This window comes from Meriones unguiculatus, chromosome 19, assembly GCF_030254825.1.
Source record: "Meriones unguiculatus strain TT.TT164.6M chromosome 19, Bangor_MerUng_6.1, whole genome shotgun sequence".
Classification (NCBI taxonomy): domain Eukaryota; kingdom Metazoa; phylum Chordata; class Mammalia; order Rodentia; family Muridae; genus Meriones; species Meriones unguiculatus.
In genome coordinates this window covers 45206799-45227756 of record NC_083366.1, presented here as the reverse complement: position 1 = coordinate 45227756, position 20958 = coordinate 45206799, and the positions used below count along the sequence as shown (strand labels likewise).

Below are 20958 nucleotides of genomic sequence, written 5' to 3'. Positions count from 1 at the left end.
CTCTCCTGTCAGATGAGGAAACCTAGTGAGCTCTGGAGAGGGCACTGGGAAAAATCAAGGCACCCCCCCCCCCCATAGAAACAGAGCCAGCATTCCACCCTTGTTCGGGCGTTTTCATCAATTCCCTCATGTGTTTTGCAAGATCAAATTCGGATGCTCTTGGATCTGTGCCCCTGAATGGTAATTCTAATATTTGGAATTATGTAGCAAACTGCTTTGATAATGTCTTGGCTGTCATGCAGTGGGTGTTATTCTGATAAACTTATATAGCATTCTATCCTGGTAGCCGATCTAACCACTTTGTTAGCTATCATACTGGTAAATTGTTTTGTATTTTGTCTAGGTATAGAGTCTATTTACTTCCAGGCCTAGAATTCTGTCTGGATGTGTGCACTCTCATTCAGCTGTGATTTTTTTCACCCATATTGGCTTCTGAGAGATCTGTACTTGCTCCCTCCACAGGGAACAAGTTCCACATTCCCTATAGTGGCTGACATTTTTTTGGCCGTGAAGTGTCACTGAGTTCTTCTTAAAGGGGAGGAACCTATGAATATGCTGGAGGGTGAATAAAATGAGCCTGTGCTCATAAAGAAACCACTGACACAGCAATAGTAGGTAGTAGGTATGAGGAAAACATGAACCATGTGACTGCACAACATGGAAATCCAGGATTTTTTTGGGGGAGGTGGGGTGGGGGTGGGTGGCTAAGTGTGATGCCTACTCCATTTCTTCATGATTCCTTATTTTCAAGGGATCCATTTGAGGGTTTCATTCAGAGACCTGAGTTGCTCATGATCTTTAAATTCCAGAAGAGTTTTAAGAAAATAAAGGTGTGCCCAGTTCTCCAGTCATTAAAGTTGTCAGCTGCTAATTTTACATTGGAAATCAGGCAGGCCATTCACACACCCTTTGGGTAGATACAGCACAGACTTTCCAATTCACCTCCCTGTAGATGTGGAGTATCTGTTTTGGTGGGGCAAAATACTGTTTTAGGTACTGTATGGAAAATAAGAACTTTCAGGATGTTTTCAGGCAGTCCCTCAGTTTATTGTTAGTTGGAAGAACTATAGATTTCATTGTTAGTTGAAAGATTTATAGATTTCAGGAAGGGCTTCTTAACATTTTCACTATGATCTTTTTCTACATGAGAAAGAGATGTGACCTCCATGTATGCAGTCTTAATGGAGCTATCATTCCCCACCCTCAAACATTAATCATGAAAATAAAATGTTTTAGCATTGTCAAATCCAAAGATGTACTAATTTGGTACTTGGATGCTGAGAAAGGATAGTACAAAGACACTGAAAGTCTTTTTTGTTGTTGTTTGTTTGCTTTTCTAAATAGTTAAACCATTTTGTTTCTATAAGAATAGGAAGCTGTTTATATCCAGCAGAAACGCTGCAGTTCCTAACACTCAACTGTTTGGAATCTGGACTGAGTGTTTCAGGTAGCTTTTGTTGTGTGTGGTGTACACAGTACAGAGTGAACGTTTGTGTATTCAGAGCAGAGACCACAGTGAAGTCATGTGATGTGCTGTCATACTAGAAACATCTTGGATTCACCATGTGTTTGATTCTGATTTTTGGCTGTTGCATATTCAGAGAAGCTTTTCTGTTAGCGCAATAGCATGGAATTTTTCCATTCCAAATACACACGAACAGGTCCCAGGGTGCTAGTCTTCTCTGCATTGATTTCTGGAGAATACAGGCTCACCCCATGCTGTTCAGGGGGAGGCAGGATACAACATTTTGCTAAGAGACATTTTGCGAAGAAAGTATGGCTTAAGGGATGTCTTTTGTCACTTAGTATCTGCACAGGCGTGGCTCTGTGGAGCCTTAAAATACAGAGACATCTAAAGTGTTTATGTCACCTCGAAGTTGTTGATGGGAACTCAAAAACAAACAAACAAACAAACAAACAAACAAAAACTAAGCAAAGCTGTTGGCGTCTGTTTTTTTATTCATTGGTATTGAGGTTTCTTTCCGTGTTGATCATATTGATCAACTATAATATATTTGCATATTACCCACCTTGTTAAAACCGTGCTTCTGTATAGTAATACGTTTTATATATTAAACAATATTATAATAGGATAATTTGATATAGTTGTAACAGAAGATAAAAGGGAAAAAAACTGAGGCTACAATACCCTCCTCCAGAACAAAACAAACAAACAAACAAACAAACAATTTTCAATCCCTATTTCTAAATAGGTCACTGTGACAAGTATATTCAGTGGCCACTGATTCTATTGCCATTGACAATAGAATCAGTGGCCATGGCATTAAAAAGGAAGGCTCACCTTCATGATCATTGTCTCAATGTGCCAACACATGCTGGATTACTTTTGAATACAAACATGGTTCTTTTCATTTCAAACAAAGATAGTTGAATCCACAGATCTACTATGAAGAGGAAGAGGAGGAGGAAGATAAAAACCAACCCACAACTATGAGTTGAAATTAGAGAAAAAAGGTTTATATCATATTTTATGACTAGTGTGTCCTTTTCATTCTGTTATTACCCTTTCTTCATTTCTTTTCTAAACTTTTAGACTTTACCCACATTTATTCCCGTATTGTCTATCTTAATAGTGAATCTTTTTTGGGGGGGGACGTTGTTATCAGCTGTTTGTAGAGGGAGAGAGCATTCCGAAGCCACTCACATTTCGTGCGGTGACGTTCTCAGTCATGCCACAGTACTGAAGGAAGGGTTTACTCAGACCTGATGTAACACACAAAGGCAGGGCGTGGGTGTGTGTGTGTGTCCTAGAACTCCAGTAGATGTGTACGAGGCTTTGAATTTCGTTTCTACCACCCTGCCTCTAAAAGCTCATTTTTGACAGTTTGGGTAGAACCATGCGGTATGCCTGATACTTCTTTTTTTATGTGGTCTACTTTGAGATCATCAAAGGACCATGGACATTTGAACCTAAAAAATATATCTTCTTCTTACCACATTTGAAAGAAATTAGGTGGAAAATAGGGCTGTTTCAGTAGATGCTCAATTACCTTCACTGTTTTTCCATGTCTATGTTTAAGATCACTTCCTTCTCTTACGCCTTGAAATGAGAGTCAAGAAAATATGTCTTAGTTAAAATTAGCTAACAGAAAAACAGACCTCGAGCAATTTCTAGAAGAATTATTAACTCAATTCATTCTTTAGAAATATAAGTTAAAATCTATTTTTATATAGGTTAAATATGTTAAAATATATTATTTTAAAATTCATAAAATATGTTAAAATTAATTTTGGGAAAGGGATCAACTATGTTTTAGCTGAATTTTAGAATTTATAATACCAATGTGCATTAATTTTTAAAATGTTTATTAATTCTTTGAGAATTTTGTACAAACTTTAGATCATATTACCTCTAGTCCTTCCCTTAACTTTTCCAAGATCCACCTCTACCTTCCTAGTCACCCCAACCATAGAATGCCCTCTTTCATTTTAAATTTAACAATCTATCAACTCCAATTTCTACTGCCCATATACTTTCTAAACTGGAGCATGGTCAGCCTAACCCTTAAAGAAAACTGACTCTCCAACCCCCAGAAGGCATCAACTGTTCACAGCTCCAAAGGTCAGTGTAGGGGCTCATGAACCCCTTCCCACTCCATGTTAGAATGTTGTCTGACTTGATCTTATGCCGACAGCCACAGCTACTGTTAGTTCATGCTACACGGGTCCTTCCATGTCCAGAAGATAGATAGTATTTTGTTCAGGTTCTTCCTAACCTCTGCCTCCTACAATCTTTTAGTCTCTTCTTCCTTGATGGTCCCTGACCCTTGGGAAGATGATGTGGTATACACATTCCATTCGTGGCTGATCATTTCACAGTCACTTCTTCTCTGCACTTTGACCAGTTGTAAGTATTTGGACCAATCATCTATTACAAAAAGAAAACTCTCTGAGTCTTAGAGCTGCACTCACAAATGGGGAGAGAGAGATACAAGTTTATCTTGGTATCACACCCATTTAGCAAAATAATAATAGGTTTATTCCTGGGGCTTGTGACCTTCCCAACTATGAGTTCTTGTCCAGATTTACAGTATCAGGTATGTATTTTCTGCTATGGAATGGGCCTTAAATTCAAATCAGAAGGTGGCTATCTCCATAATATTTATGTCAGGATTACATCCATGGACATAGCTTGCCATGCCTTACCCTTTAGGTGGGAAGAGTGAAAACAAAGTAGGAGGTTGGGGGTAAGAGTAAGGAAGTTTAAGAATGTTTTTTAAAAAGCCATCTGATATTTGTACTCATATAAAAAGTTTAATGTGATTTACCATATTTAGGTGGTCATGGTCATCCCAGAAGTCATAGGTTACTGTATAAAAAGCTCAATGTCTCATGTTATATGCTAGTGACTCAAAGTCCAGCATATTTTCATTGACAGCCAAGTTGAGCGATTTGCCATAGGGTATCAATTTGCTCCTGCACGAGGTCACTCCTCTGATTGAACACCATCAAGCTTCCTTTTGGTTGAGCATTAATTCCTTTATGTACAACTAAGGCATGAGCTACATTGGCTAAATGATTGTTCAGGGTCTGAGCAGTCTGCCCAGTATGACTCATGGCTAATGCCCCGGTGGTAGCTCCAACAGCCGCCAATGAGATGGTAGTAACAATGGTGGCTGTAGTTCCAAGATCCCTTTTCTGTCTGAAGAGAGTCATAGCGTGAGGGGCATCAACAGGCACAGGCACGCAGTGAGGCATGCGAGTAACCAGGGCATACCTAAATTTACTAGCATTCCAGCATTGGGCAAAAAAGCAAGTATCATTACCACAATTACTTGGCTCTATCTGGCTAATAATGAATAAAAATGGGGGATATAGACAAACAGGTGTGGGCTTATAGGAAATATTATGAGAAGCCTTAACCCCCTCGTTGGAACATCCTGCGTCAGTTCTAGAACTAGCAGTGGTGGTGTCCGAGCTCTGAGTAGGTTCAGGAGACCATTGCCCCCAGGGGCGAGACGTGCTCCATGCCAATTGACTAACTCCATGTTTTCCTCCACTTTTGAAAGTCATTTAACATGAGAATTTTTCCTGTGCTGCAAATCTGTCTAAACAATTGTCGAGCTATATTTTAGGTAATTGGACTGGAGAATTCGATACTATGATGGAGCAGCTGAGAGTGGCCATTGTCACAGTAAATTCTACCAGAGTGGACGCAGGACTAGCCACAGGATTATCATCATGGATTGCTGCAGCCATGAATCATCTGAAGGAATGGGCGGGCATGGGAGCGTTAGCAGGCCTTCTAGTTTTGGTCTCCTTGGTTTGCCTGTGGTATATATGCAAGATTAGAGTCTCACAACAGTGTGATGCAGCCATGATCATTCAGGCCTTTACAGCCATTGAAGCAGGACATTCTCCCCAAGCATGGTTGGATACCATAAAAAGCTAAAATGTTACACTCAGGATGCGAGGCTAAGCACTGCACTCAGGGTCAGCCGCTTTGGACCCAGAGAAGAGCATGTCTGGTTGCATGCGGGTTGATGCCCCAGGTCCCGCCTCTGAGAAAAAGATATCGGACGGGTCTGATGCTCTTTGGGTGGATGACACCTAAATGAACATCTGTACAAAGTCCCAATTTATTTCTAATATCAGAGATCAGACCTCTACTCTTGCCTGATGCGTCTAAAACAAAAAGGGGAACTGTAGAGAGCTGCGGAATGCTATGCCTTAAAGATGGAGCTGGTTTCCGCCTTCCACCTTCCCGATGGTGAGTGCTCTCTGTCACGAACAATTCCACATTTGGCTAAGGCCGAGGATCTGGCTTGCTTCCATGTATGTGGACCTATCTGCATTGCCCACGTGGCATGCCTGGGTTGGCTACCCAGAGGCTATTTAAGCTGTGGGCTGGCTTTCCCCAGGGTCTGAGAATTGTTCAAGGTTCCTGAATAAACTGCATTGAAAAAAAAAAAAAAGCTCAATGTCTGTGTGGGATGTTTCTTCTCAAGTTGTTGGTCACAGGTTTCCGAGAGAAAACTCAAAAAACTCTGAAGCCTGTTGACTTTGCTCTTGGTTGTCCACCAAAACTTGAAGGTAAGCCCCTATTGCTGAAGACATCACACACATTGGTCATAGGACACAGATTAATCACAAGAAGTTTCCTTCTACTGCTTAGTTGTCATATTACTGGAAGATGCTACGCCTGCCATTGGAAAAGTCCTCAACAGCCCTATTCAGTTGTTAACCCATAAACTGTAAAACATCAAAAAAAATTTTTTTAAATGGTGGCATACTTGACAAAGTTCCTATGCCAGATTTCTCTTGAAATATAGATTTAGACATTGGTGGAAATTAGGAGAAATGGGAGAAAAAATTAGGATGGTAAACTCCAATTTAAATCTCAAATTCATAGAGATAATTATTCATTTAGTCCACATTTTAAGGAGAAAAATCAAGAGTTTCAGGAGAATCATTTAAAAACTAAGTTTTTCAGGAGTGGCCTTCCCTAGCCTTTCTTCTAGTATGCTCATTTTCTTTCCTTGGTTACCCTACATGGTCAAGATTTCTTTATATCCAAATGGAATCTCTCTTTAAGCTTTCCTCAGAGTCATGTGTGTTGCTACTCTCTTTGGATTTGTTTCTGTCTGGTCCTCTTGGAGATTTTCAAAATAATCAAAAAACACTTATGTCATAGACAGTGTTTACTGTATTTAACAATAGTTTACTTAAAAAAAATAAGTGTTGTGTTGAAACATGTATTGAAGAAGCAATATGGATAGCAACAGATTGAATGTGAGACACTGCAGTCATGCTACTTGGATCCAGATCCTGGCTCTGCCATGTTCTGAGAGTGTAACCTTGGATGACTTAAGCTAGCCTTGCTTTATCTTTTTGTAAGGCAAAATTGGTGATGACATCGACGTGTGTGTGTGTGTGTGTGTGTGTGTGTGTGTGTGAATATTCAAGAGCTTAGAACAAGATTGGGTTTTAATATGTATTAAATTAAAAGGACTATATGTTGAGGTTATTATTACCAAATAAATTTGGGTGAAAAGCATTAAACCATTGTTTTCAGGTTGTATTTCTTTAAAAAGTTGCTTCAGTTTTTTCAGTGATTCTGATCAGTTACCTGGAGAGCAGTGTAGGAAATAAGGAGGGCACTGTAATCATTTGTTTCTAACATGGTCACTGGGACATCTTCAGTTGGCATAAAGGACTCAATTGTTAGGTGTTTTCAGATGTTTGCTAAACCCATGTCCTTAAACATTAAATATTGTCAAGCTCCAGGCTGTCAGTCTTTCTGTGTGGTCTTAGAGATGCTTCAGACTTATCTAGTAGAAGCTTGACGACCACCAAGGAGATTACTTGGTTTGCTTTCCTAGATTTAGAAACCTTGTAAAGCTCTTTGACATGCAGACTTGTAGTATGTAGGGTTCTGCTATACTATGAGTATGGCTGCTGTCTCTGTTGTTATGCTTTTCAGTGAGAAGGCAAAAACTTCTGATAGTACAGACCTATTAAAGACTTTTATCATCTCTTCTCTTCTCTTCTCTTCTCTTCTCTTCTCTTCTCTTCTCTTCTCTTCTCTTCTCTTCTCTTCTCTTCTCTTCTCTTCTCCTCTTCTCTTCTTCTCTTCTCTTCTCTCTCCTCTATCTACCTTTCTTTCTGGACATAATGTTAACTCATTAAAACTAACATACATTCTTAGTTAAGCATAATTTGTGTACCTTGTCAAAATCTATAGAACTATTTGCTGCCATGAATGACCTTGAAATAGACAGTTAGATATGTTTAGATGGCTTTTGACAGCTGGATGCTTGTCTTTGGCATATGTGAAGAACTATCATCCCTGTATAAGTAAAATCTAATCTATAAAGCATGTTTAAATTCTCCAGTTTAGAAGATTTCCTGATCGTGTGTTACTACAATAAAAAGCTATAATGTATGGTCGAAAAGTCTAACTTCCTTAGCCCTTAACCCCTGAATTCTTTCTCTAATGTGTTCTCGAGGCTGACCAGTTTGCTCTTTCTATTTTATCTGGATTAATAACTTCTAACCCACCTTTAGTCTAACTGCTCACACTTCCGCATACCAGGGCATATTTTGCCTGGGTTATGCCATCCTTGCTTCAAGATGAATTTTTTTTTTTCAGGAAACTTGTTTCCCAAATTAACATGTCTTTCATGTTTCCATCTCTTCCCTTCCCCCTTTTCCACTTCTTCTTTTCCTTCTCTTCCCCTTTCCCTTTCATTCCTCTTGTCCTTCCCCCTTTCTTTTTTGCTTTCTTCCCTCCCTTTCCTCCTTCCTTCCATCACAACCCATTTGTCTTTATTTTATTTTAATCCTTTGGAATTACTTTCATGTTTCTGCTTATTGCCTACCTATTCTCTAATCCTTAACTCAAGCCTCTCCATCCCCTTCTTATTTACATTTCCAGTGAAAGACTTACAACATTGTACCATCTCTCATTTCTTGTTTTGTATTACTACTTAACTCTCACCTGTTTATTTTATAACTACCCAAAGGCGTAATCCAGGCAAAACATCCTTATCCAAGTTATATCATCCTTGCTGAGTTAATTTTTTTTTTTTTAGAAACGCCTTCCTTGGCAAGCCCAAAGGGATTCTAAATCCTTTCAAGGTGACATGATTGACAAGACTAATTGTCATAGGGTATGAAGGAGTTTTCCCAACATAATTAGCACATCCTATTTTCCTGATAAATATATCCTTATTAATTTGTCTTTCATTCTTGAATCCAAGTGATCCAGGCTCATGAACACACTGGTATTATTTTCTCCTTTTGGGATCTATGGTCTGTCATATCTAACTTTGGTGTCCTTTGTAGGTCATAACTGTGATGCTTATTTCACTACCATGTCATTTCTTGTGGTCACCACTGAATACCTTGTCACCTGTCCTCTGTCCATAGAGGGCTATTTTTATTGTCCAGTCATATTAGATGTTCTCAAACCTAATTGAAGAAAAGGAGCATGCTCGATGGTAAGATTACTACTGTATACTTGTCACTTCATTTAGAGTGCTCATTGTCTAGAAAAGTGATGATGGAGATGGGAAATATTTACATGGATCCACCTCCACAGAGCCTCAAGTTCTGTCCCAGAAGCAGATCATAGGAGTGGGAATAATCTAGAAACAAGGCAGAATATTCTAGAAACTTCACCCGAAATGTCCCTTCCTTTTCTTTTTCTTTTCTAAAATACACTTTTATTTCTTTGAGAGACAGATTTTCATGTCTTTAGCTTGTTAGCTGAGGATGACCTTGGACTGCTGACCTTCTCCCTCCACCTCCCAAATTCTGAGAATGCATGTTTATCCATGTACAGTTTATGCTGAGGTTCTAACCCAGGCCTTTGTACAGGTTGGGCAAGCATTCCACCAATTGAGATGCATCTTAGAAATTTTTAATACAATTGCTTGAGACTGGAGGGGATGTGAAGTTTTTCTTATATGTGGGTGGCTAAGTGTAATTTAAATATAGTTTAAATATTGGGTTTTGAGGCTATTAAAAGTTAAGGTCTCTTTCATAATGATATATCAGAAAGCAGGTGATGAGAGACTACATGACAGATGAGTTGTTCACCATTCAAACATTTATGAGACTTTACAGAATTTCAGATCCCAACATACTGTAGCTGTCACTCCTGTCTACACATTATAATCATCATAGTAAGGGACAAACTCATTCTGTCTGTTCTACTGTACCCCTTTCATTTGAGCTTTGTATACCTGGCATCAGGGATCTCCTGTCCCAGATTTGATCAGTTGTTCATTCCCTATTCCCAATTTGTTCTGTCCTCCAAACACTTCTCTAATCCCTCTTCACATTTCCATTTTCATGTTTGTCCCTTATCATGTTCCCATTGTTGGCATGTTCATCTTCCTTGGCTGACTAGTCTTCTGTGATTGGTACCCCTTTACTGTGTCCAGACTTTTGAAATGTGTCTAGTCACGCTCACTTATTGTCTAAAAACATGTGCTATCCTTTCTTAGCATTTCATACCTTGTCTGATTTGTTTCTAGAACATTCCTACTCCTGTGTCCGTTGGTGTCTCTGAATCGATGATCAGCCTTTGTGCAGAACTTGAGCTGGGCCTGTAGAGATGGATTCTTGTAAATATTTCCCATCTTCCTCCACAGTTCTTCTAGCCAATGAGCACTCTAAATGAAGTGACTAGTCTACACCCGTAATCTTGGAGGCCCATGATGACCTTTGAGCTTTTGTGTGTCTCTTTTGTCCTCACTGCTACTCAGATCCAGGTCTTTTCTGTGCTGTTTTACGAAGGCCATAGTTCACACTCTCCTATCCATCTCTTCTTAACCTTGCTGGCATTCAGTTGAGTTCTTCCTTGTGAGATTTGATTAGTTTCTCTGTTTGGCTTCAATTTAAGCTTCAATGTCTTGACAATTGGTATATTTTCCACCTGACCAAAACTGGTGATTGTTGATGGTGGTACCTAAGATCACTTAGGAGATGACTTTTTGCTCATTTTTCATATTATTTTTTTTGTAGATATACAATAAATTAATGCAAATTTAACTCAAGAGCAAGCTTCTGATGCTGAGGTACTACAAATTGTCCTAGGCAAATGCCCCCTCCCCATCTTATTCACAACCCATTGGAGGCTGGCAATGTTTAGTTGAATCATTTCAAATTCTTCCTGTTCTTTGGTCACATTGCCTGTGTTTAATTTGATCACTTGCTGCCTTGCTCTTAAAAAGCATTCCTTCGGGATAACCCAGAACTATCTCCCCACCTCAAGATGGCCACATAGGTCTTCACCAAAAAGTAGCATTCTAGGGCTGGATACTCTGATAAAAGCCTTTGCTGTCCAGTGTGGCTCCCTGAGTTAGGACCAACATGATGGAAAGAGAGAAATGAGTTTTTGCAAATTGTTTTCTGACCCCCGTGTACATGGAGAAAGCTGGCAGCATGAGGGGTGATAGCAGTGGCCCCTGTCTCCAGACAAACATCAGAGAGTGAGAGACCACATTGTGAAGGCCATTCTGTAGTCAAAGATGAGATGGGCATGGAGCTAGAGAAGACGAAGAGCAAGGCATGCTTCCTCGGGACTCAGCAATGGCCAGGAGCAGAGACTCGCTTAGGAGGGTAAAACATGGCATTGTAAGCTGAGGAACTGCCTCAAAGTTACCAGTGATTTCTATTATACTTATACTTAGTGTGTGTGTGTGTGTGTGTGTGTTCAAAAACTCTTATCATGTGGTATTCCTTTTTTTACAGGACCTTGCAATGAAGGCCTCCCTGATTGGCTCCACTGTTTCCTTTAACTAGGTCTTTACTAAAATTACACATATGATGACATGTGGGATTGCTTTTTCTTGGTATGCTAGTGAAATACTGCTGCTTTGCAAGCTTCAGATGCTCTGATGTTTTCCTAAGCCTCACTCCCTTTCTAGGCAGAGTCAAGACTAATTCCCTCTGTTCGCCCCCAGCTTTCTGTTTGTGCTTGTCTCAAAACTCTACCAGATTGTATTAATATTTTAGCTTGTCAGAGCCTTTGCTAGGCTTCAAGTTTAATGAGAACAAGGACATGGCTATTATTTATTGTTTTTATCTTAGCCTGACACATAGTTCTTAATAATTTTTTTTCTGTAGTTTTAATCCATAATGTTCTTAATTCGTTGATCAAGATGTAAGGTTTCAATAATTCTGACTATCTTGAGATATAGGTATATTTAACATCCTCCTTCTAATTTCTTTACAGACCCACAGGTACAGCAACTGCAGCGTTTGTTTCCAATATAGACTGATTAAACTGAAATGCCTTCTATACTTTATGTCTTTTCACTGTGTGTGGGGGTGGGTGTTACCCTTCCCCTTTGTTGTGGTTTGGCTATAATATGCTTCTCCGCCCCAGGCTCATGTGTTTAAAGACTTGGCCTAAACTGATGGAGGATGTGGGACCTTTAGGAGGGGAAGCCTCTGTGCAGGGAGTGGGTGGTGATGGAATGTCTCAGGAGTGACAGGCAGGCCCTCCCTCTCCCCCACTTTTGTCTGTCTGCTTTTCTCTCCTTCCCCTTGCCCTACCAATTCCCCCATACAGCTGAGGGGTTGGACCCAGCTGTCTCACTCTCTTTCCCTTCCCCAGGACACAGTGATGGACTGGATCTCCTAAACCAACCATGCCCAGCACAAACGTAAATGATACCCCCACCCTGACTCTGAGAGACCAACTTTCTTTTTTTTTGTGTGTGTGTTTATATATATATATATATATATATATATATATATATATATATATTTTAAATTTTTCATCAATTACACTTTATTCATTCTGCATCCCCCCATAAGCCCCTCCCTCCTCCCCTCCCAATCCCACCCTCCCTCCTTCCTCTGCTTGCATGCCACTCCCCAAGTCCACTAACCAACTTTCTTTTCTAAGAGACTTTTCTAAGCCAGAAGAGCTATCAGGGGTGATGTCACTTGTCTTCTGGTCCATCTAGAATTAAGCAAGAAGTAGGAATTTCATCTCTGAGGATTTGGGGTAGTATGTTGAAACAGGACTGTTTTTCTTTCTTTTTTTCCCCCTTTATTTTTTGTTTTGTCTGAATAGATGTGAATTTCCAAGTTTTCTTTCCCCTGTAGTCCCTTGGAGCTGGGGAGAGAGTCCCTCCCTGATGGCCAGTGCAGTGCCTCCAGCGGTATCCCTGTTGCATAGCTGGCTGGCATGTGTTTCCTGTTTCTGCAGCTGCAAGTCTTTCAGACCCTTGTAGAGAGCTGGTATTTTATTACATCGCATGTCTCATATTTATGAGAAACTCAAAGGGCTTTGAGGATTTTCTTTCGGTATCTAATCTTCTCACGGCTCTCTGAGGTAGGTAGCAGGAAGTGTTATCTCCATTTTGCAGATGTTACAGCAGAGGCAAAGCCTGACTTGATGAAGGTTCCACAGCAAATCAAGGCAAGCAGAGCCTTTCAACTTCCATTCCAGAGATCTTGATGTCAGATGACTTAAACTTCATTTTAACACCTCTGTCCGTTTTGGGTTGGCACGAATTTTACTGCTGTGCCTAGCGCTGCAGGCATAATGTTCATTTTTCTTTAAAAACTTTATTACATTTTATTTTGTGCATGTGCACTTATATGCATATATATGCATGGCTCCCATTTGGAAGCCACGGGACAATTTATAGGAGTCGGTTCTGTCCTTACAGAATGTAGGTCCCACTGATCGAACTAAGATCACCAGGATTGGTGGTAGGCACCTGTACCTGCTGAGCCATCTCTGTAGCCCAGACTGCCTTCAAATTCTAATACTAATACTTTTTCTTTTTTATCAACTGTGTTCCCCCTGAGACTCCTCATTTATTGGACACATACTTCTATATGCACATTATAAATAAATAAAAAAAGTATGTTCTTAAAAATAACTTGTCAGGTTGAATTAGATGAGGGATTGCTTGGTTCTGAGGTCTATATGCAGATATATGAAATCCAGCCTTAAGTGCCTATCTGATAATCCAGAGCTTTCCTATCTGTCCAGCATGCCACGTGTGCATTAACTTTAGACAAGAAAACATTAAAAGATGCCATCTGAAATACCATGAAATGTAAGAGACAGTATGAAATGTACCGAGCATGGTGTTAAATGCCAGTGATCCCAGCAATGGGAAGGCTAGAGGGCTTTGAGTTTGAAGCCAATCTGGACTACACAGAAAAACCTTGTCTCAGAAAAACAAAAGCACACCCAACACCCCTCAGCCCCACCCCCACCCTCAAGTAAACAGCAGAAACACTATGCAAATGAATATCAGATACTGCTGAGTAAGTGAAATGAGCATTTTGTTTGGGCAGATCTTTGCAAATGATGGCTGCCTGAGGGAGAGAAGACACAGTCACTTACATGGACTTCTCCCGGCCCATTGCTAAGATTCTTTTAAAAATTCACTTAGAGATCGGTTAATAAAGTTTTACAAATTTATGTTGCCAGTGTCACTAATTAAGTCACTGTCCGGTCTTTTGTAGGGAATGCTTGCAGGGGCTTTGTGGTAGTGTGGGCAAGGCTGCTTTCTTCTGACTGAGTTTGGAATGCCTCTCCTTCTCTCTCACCAAGTGGCAATAATTATGTTCTTGCTTCCAGAAGCCCAGGAACAGGGAATCTTTGCAGTTTGGCAATCTGGCCGGCCCAGGCTCTTACTACTGTGAGATGGTGAATAGGCAGGCTCAGCTGCCTTAGTGGAGTCATCCCTGAGACCTCTGGATGATTTCCTAAAGGCCCAGAGATGGTTGCACCTAGGAGAAGGTCGGGGTTGGCGTTGTGTCCCCACTCTGTGAGCCCTTCCCTCTGTTCTGTGCTTTTAAGAGTACCACCCAGTAGCAGTGGCTTTAGCCCCGAAACCATTTGGAGCTGCTGGAAGAGAGGCCACCCAGTGCTTCTGTGAGCAGCTGTGGCTGCAGGTCTTCCATTGGCCACACAGAGAATGTTCCCACTTATCTACACTGAGCATGGGTGGCCTCCATCCCTAGGCTAATGCGATTTCTCACTGTCTGGAGGTGGGAGCTATTGTCTCTTCCAGCTTGCTGTTTGAAGTTCTTTTTTGAGGCTTCCATCTTCTGATGACTGGGAGTGGGGTGGAGGGGGGTGCTTCACCAGCTTGCCCGGCTCATTCTAAGGGCTTTAGAGTTGGCCACCAAAGAGATGATGGCAAACCTTCCTGGTCCAAAGGACATGGCTTATATAGTAAGGAGAAAGCTGCTTTCCACCCAGCCCAAGAAAGTTCCTCATCCTGCTTTCATGTAAGCTGCGTTTCCTTCTGCATCCTGCATTTCCCCTCTTTATGTCCCCTGGGCTGAGCCACAGGCCTGAATGTGGTTCCCGTCTGGTGTCGATAGGCAGAGTTCATGTTTGGAGTCTGCACGGTTGAACAAGTTGGAGGATGCCGTTTCTGTGTCTCAGCTAGAAAGCTGCCATTTCTAATGAACATTTTATGAAGAGGCCTCCTCCACTCACCTCCCTCGATTGTGCTAAAAAGCAATTAAAACGTATGAAGAACTGGGTTCATGGTGTGTGCACCTGGCCTCTCTGTGAGTCTCTGCAATATGTCATGCGAGTGATACGTTTATTAAGCAGAAACATCGGGCTTAACGCACAACAGCAGCTCATAGCTGTTGCTTCCCTCCCCTCCCCCCCCCGGACATGGATCGAAATCCTGGAGTTTTGTGAGACTTGGCAGGCTGAGATTGTAGTTCAGCTTTCCTTTTTTATGACTTTTAAACCATGTTAGTGAGTTCTTGGTGTCAAAATGACAATCGGAGACTCATTGGAGGTAGTATATTTTCAGGTAATAAAATAATGTTCTTAGTTTAGCAAAAAAAAAAAAAAGGTAAGGCTTTAATTAGTTAAGGAATAAATGGTAGTTTGCTAGGCAGCGTTCCCACCTGCTATCATGTGTGAAAGCCTCTTCTAAGTAGCAGGCACTAATTTGTGCACTTGGAAAACCCACGATACTGAGTCCCCTATTTTGTGCAAGTCAGCACTTGCCTGGCTACTGAAATCTCTTAATGATAACATTTGCACTTTCCTCAATGATATTCTAGATTTCGACCAGGTTACAAAAATAGTCCCTGTCTTCCCTTTTAATGCTCTTAGTTCATGGAAATGCAACCAAAGAGATGGAAAACAAAGTTTTCTCATGTTTTACAACCCAGCTCCCCTGGGCCCCTGAGCCTAATTTGTTCTTAATAATTTTCAAAAGAGAGTCTGTCTTGTAGCTCCCAGCAGTCTCTGGACTGTCTGAAAGCAAGTTGCAGCCTGGTACAGGAACTCTGCCAATTTCTAGGCAGTGGAAGGCTCTGGAAAAAGTAGATTATTTTCCTCTGTAGCAGGAATGAAATAAGTTTTAGATGTGTTGTCTGCATGTGCGTGCATGGTGTTCATTTGACACAGACATACGCAGTTCCTTCTAGCTCCCCCGGTTCTGTCTGAGTTAGCTGTATCTTGAATGCAAGAGTCTAACAAACAGAGGCCGTGTCTGTGGAGACACTGAACATCCTGCCTAAGTTCCAGCTCTTGTTCCAGGCCTCAGGGGACACAGACAGACTCGTTTTCCAGCCTGCCCTGCAGCTTCACAGCCCTCGCAGATTGACACAGCTGCCTTTCTGTGTGTGTGTGTGTGTGTGTGTGTGTGTGTGTGTGTGTGTGTAGTCTTGCCTCCAGCCTCTCACAGTGTCGGGGGAGAGAGAGAGAGCAGGAAGAGGTGGGAGTGGGGAAATGAATTATTCAGCCCCAGCTAAATGCCAGGCTCTGCGCTGGGTGCCTCATGTCCATCTCACTGAAAAGCAAGCCATTGATTATGAGGCATGAGGCATCCTAGACCTTCAGAGCAGACGTTGGAGTCAGACCACTGAAATTTGAATCATAAATTGTACAGCAGTTTCCCCACTCATTAAAGTGTGCCTATTAACAACTGCAATTGTTTATTGTTGGGTTAAATGCATTGCATTCAGCATTGTATGAAGGCCAGAAGAGAGCCTGCAATTCACCGGAACAAGTGAATTCACTTCATCAGTTCAAGTAGCCTGGAAAAGAGCTGGGACAGAATTTGAACTATGAGCTTAAAAGGGAGACCTCCATGGCGACACATCCTTTTCTTTCTTTCTTTCTAATTATATTCCATTTTGTGTCTTGCATGTGTGGTATTACCAAAGAGGAAAGCAGTGTGTCATAAGTTAGTATGATTCTCATTTCAGACGTCACATGACAGTCTTCTTGCTCAACAAACAGTCCAAGTGTAGGGGATATGGCTGGATCACACTGGGTCTCCTCTTGCCCCTGTGGAGACATAATGGATTCATGATTCAGGGCTTGCAGCACTAAGGGGGTCCATGCAGCCTTTAAGATTGGCCTGGCCATCTTCATGGTGAATTTTTTTTTCTTAAGGATTGAGTAAAGTGATCTTTAATTCTTCAATGTATTTTTTTTAATTTACGTTTTTATATCAGAGTCGATGCTATCCGTTATTCTGCTATGCTAACCCCAAACACCAGACTCATTGCCCAGCACAGGGATACAGTGTATGGGTGTTGGAACGGAGCAGGGAGAGTACCACATTTAATCATTCTCTTGTCTACAGACATGAAATGTGATGGGTTGGCTTTCTCTGCACCCCTTCCTGGTGGCAGGGGTAGGGGTGTGTGGTTGCCATCTTTTATCTGCCTTGCTCATCTGCCACTTTCTACTGGCTTTTCTCTTCTAAGAGTGCACACCGTCTCCTAGTTCCTCTTAGTGTTGTGTTGGCTTGTACCTAAGGATCTGTTGCCAACCTTCATCTCTTACAAAGCCCTTCTGCAGCTGTGGAACCTGTTTGCAGAGTCCTTAGGTATGAGCAGCATTACACTGAGTCTCCAGAAAGGAAAATGCAGAAAGTGTTCCACTACCTCTGCCTCAGTCCTACCCAGTGTACCTACACACGCCCAGTTGATTTTGGATGGATGGGACTCTTCAATAACATTAAGATTTGTGTATACTACACTGGGATTTTGACTCAGGATGCAGGGTCTTTAGGGCAAGACAACACTATTAATAGAATATGGATATGTGTGGTTTGTTTGTTTTTAAAATGGAAATGTTTCCTTGGGGTTTTGGCATGTTCTTCGATATGTTGAAAGATGAGAAAACATCGTTTTTGGAAACTCAGCACTTATACCATATTAGGAAATTTACAGTGCCTCAGATTTCACATTTAATGTTTTAATTGCCTGGTCTGGTAATAGAAAAATGTCAAGCTTCTCTCTTTCATTTCGAGTTACCACCACTTATTTTCCCCTTTGCAGTCGTGGGCTGCTGCCAGCTTCAACTTCCTGCCTTGGTCCCAGCTTGGACTGTTTGCTGAGCGAGGAGAGTGTCATGTGACATCTGAAATGAGTATCATACTGACTTCTGACACACTGGTTTACTCTTTGGTGATACCACACATGCAGTTGTTTCCTGTAGTGCCTGTAAATATCCTGGACGCGCATCTGACACTGAGCTGTGCATCTGAAAACTTTAAGTTGCCTTTGAACTGAGGATGCTGTTCTGCAAGTTGAATAAAGCAGCAGAGAAATCAAAGGCGGTGCTGCCATCTTGGTCTGAAGGCGGTATTTCAGAGGGGAGCCTGTGCCCTGTGAAAGAAGGCAGCCAGATGCAAGCTAGCTGGAGGCACAGACCTACATGGAGTCTGGGGGCGGGCATGGAGAGGAAGAATGGGGCTTTGTGGTCTACAGTTGTCCAGAGCTGATGGTTTAGGCTCCCTTGAGCCTAGACTCAAAATGGTGTTGAGACTTGCTCTTATTATAACCACTATCTCTGGAGAAAACAATGATGAAAGACTTCCTGAAAGGAATTTGTCCTGGAAAGAAGAATCTTTTATGTTTCAATGATCCATGCATGAATGTATGGGATAGTGAGAAATGGCCTCAGAGCACATTTTGGGAAGGTGTTCTGCTCCCTCCGCGTAGTTCTGAGTATCATTCATAGTTGCAGGGTATAGAAGGGAGTTGTGCTTGTATGGAAAAGTAAAGGCTCTATCTCTGGACAGCTGGATTACTTTGCCACACAAATGTAACTTTTAACTATATGGCAATTCATGCTCATTATGGGGGAAAAAAAAACCTGAACATGTAAAAAAGAAAAAGAAAAGCAGAACAAAACCCTTGTAGTCATATTTCTGGCCTTTTCCCTAAACAATAAAATAAATACCATATTTAGTGTAGCTCACAGTAGAGTGTGTGCATGCTTAGCATTTGTGAGGCTATGGGTTTAATCCCCAGCTCTAGGAAATGAAGGAGAAAAACAAAACAGCATTAAATTTAATGGTCACATTGTGAGTCTTGATATTCCTGTGTCACAATTTACATCACCATTTCCAGATAGGTTTTGGGTTTTCTTTATGGTGTTTTGGTGATGTTAGTGTTGGTTTAATGTGTTACACTTAAGTCATTCTGTTTGGTCAGCAATACTTTTTCTGAATTCCTGATTATGTTTTACCAATGTGTATTTTTGTCTTGAAGAGTATTCTGCCCTTTTAAGGGCTCCTGAATATCCCAGAATGTTGCTTCTTAGGAAAGTTGTATCTCTCAACATTAGTATTTCAGTTTGTCCATCTTACGATACTGACCCTCTTTTTAAGAAATGCTTCCCGAGGGCTGTGGAGATGGCTCAGTGGGGGTGGGGGGGGAACTCTTGCTGTGCAGTGCAAACATGAGGGTCTGTGTTCAAATTCAAAGAACCTGTATATAAAACTGAGATGAATTCTGAATTCTGCATATATCTATAAAGTGAGCCCTCCTGCGGGGATGTAGAAGGTGAGACAGGAGAAGCTCACTGGCCGGTTAACCAGATATATACGTCAGACAGATAAAAGGAAGGCAGAAGAGGGAGAGAAGGAAGGAGGAACCTGTATATAGGAAGAATGGGGGAGGGGAAGAAGGAGAAAGAGAAAGAGAGAGAAGGGGAGAGGGAGAGAGAGAAATGGGAAGAGGGAGAGAGTACAGAGAGAAGAGGGAGAGGGGTAGAGGGAGAGGTGGGCAGAAGGCAGATTGGCACTCTAGACCTGCACTGGTGAGTGCAGATGTATACACAGGATTGCACACACAAGTGCATACACACATTCCTAATTTGATAAGAATACTTTCCTATCACTTTTATTGTTTCTTGGTGAACCTTTTATTTGGTTGGAACTGACATTCTTATGTTTTATTGGCATCTTGGCTATTGTGTTGGATACTGTAACTTTTCTGCAAGCCCCTTTTCTATGTTTTTCTACTGGGGTTTAGTGATGGTTTTATTGATTTGTGTGGCTTTTTATTAATTTTAGCTCCTTGTTGTGTGGGCATTTAAATGTTAAGTATCTACTAATAAATGGTTTGCAACCTTAGTTTTCTTTGAGTATTTTTTTTCATCGTCTCTAATTTCCCTCTGCTAACACAGCCTTCCAAGTTTTTTTTCCCCTTTCCCTGTTTTTACATTTTCCCCAGTTCTACAGTTTTTCCCAACCTAACTTTTCTAATTCATGGCCGGCACCATCCTGACCCATCGTCTCTACCTGGTCTTCTCTGTCTTAGCTTTGAACCTGGCAAACTGCTTCCAGGTCTGTGTATATGTCTCTGCCACAGGACAGGCCTCTGAGCCTTTCTTTCACCAAATGTGCAAAGCTCACTTAGACACTTTACAATGTCTGTTATTGCTGCAGTCTGTAGTGCTCCTGAGGGGTGTGACATGCTGATCACCCTGGTGGTGATTTATGTTGCACTGTTTCCATTTCTTCCACCATTCTCCAAGCCTGCATGCAGATCATTTGGAGTGTTTTTGCTAGGAGCCACCTTTGATACTTTTCCCCATGTCAGTACGTATGCTATGTCAATACATATGCTTAACCAATGGCATATGTTCATCTGTCATAGAACCTTGAAGCTAAAGCCATTTGTGTAGATGTTTTAACCACTGTGAAAGACTGCCTGAGAAAATCGACCTCAAAGGGAGATTTACTTTCTTGTAAGTTGTTGTAGAGATGTTTTGTTTTGTTTCTGTTTGTTTTTGTCACAGGGTTTCTCTGTGTAGCCTTGGCTGTCCTGGACTTGCTTTGTAGATCAAACTGGCCTCAAACTCACAGAGATCCACATGCCTCCCAAGTGCTGGGATTACAGGTGTGAGCCGCTGTGCTTGGCTTGTTGTGAAGATCTTGATCCATGGTCTTTTTCTGCTGTTATCTCATGGTGGGGAATATAAGGCAGAGAAAAGATCTTTACGTTATGGTGGCCAAGAAGCAGAGAGGGAAGATGGGACCTGGTACCACTATCCCTTCCCTTTAAGATCATATTCCAGTGGTGTACCTTTCCTCCATCTGGCCTATTCTTTTCAAGATTTGATCAACTCCCAATAGTACTGTCAGCTGGAGGCCATGAGCATTTGAGGCTTTGAGTGGGGTCATGTAAGATCCACAAGAATACAACACCATCATTAATTGAACAGGAAGC

The 20958-nt window shown here is 41.4% G+C and overlaps 1 long non-coding RNA gene across 12 annotated transcripts in view; it reads left to right on the top strand.

Annotated features, from left to right (window-relative positions):
- Nucleotides 1-20958, top strand: part of LOC132649337 (uncharacterized) — a 414614-nt gene that overhangs the window by 304795 nt on the left and 88861 nt on the right. Inside the window, exon 6 of one of the 12 annotated variants that reach the window (XR_009587761.1) lies at nucleotides 17776-19859. The exons of the other annotated variants lie outside the window; for them this stretch is intronic. This is a non-coding gene — a long non-coding RNA (uncharacterized LOC132649337). Of the gene's footprint in view, nucleotides 1-17775; nucleotides 19860-20958 lie in introns of those variants that run through there. 12 annotated transcript variants of the gene reach the window in all.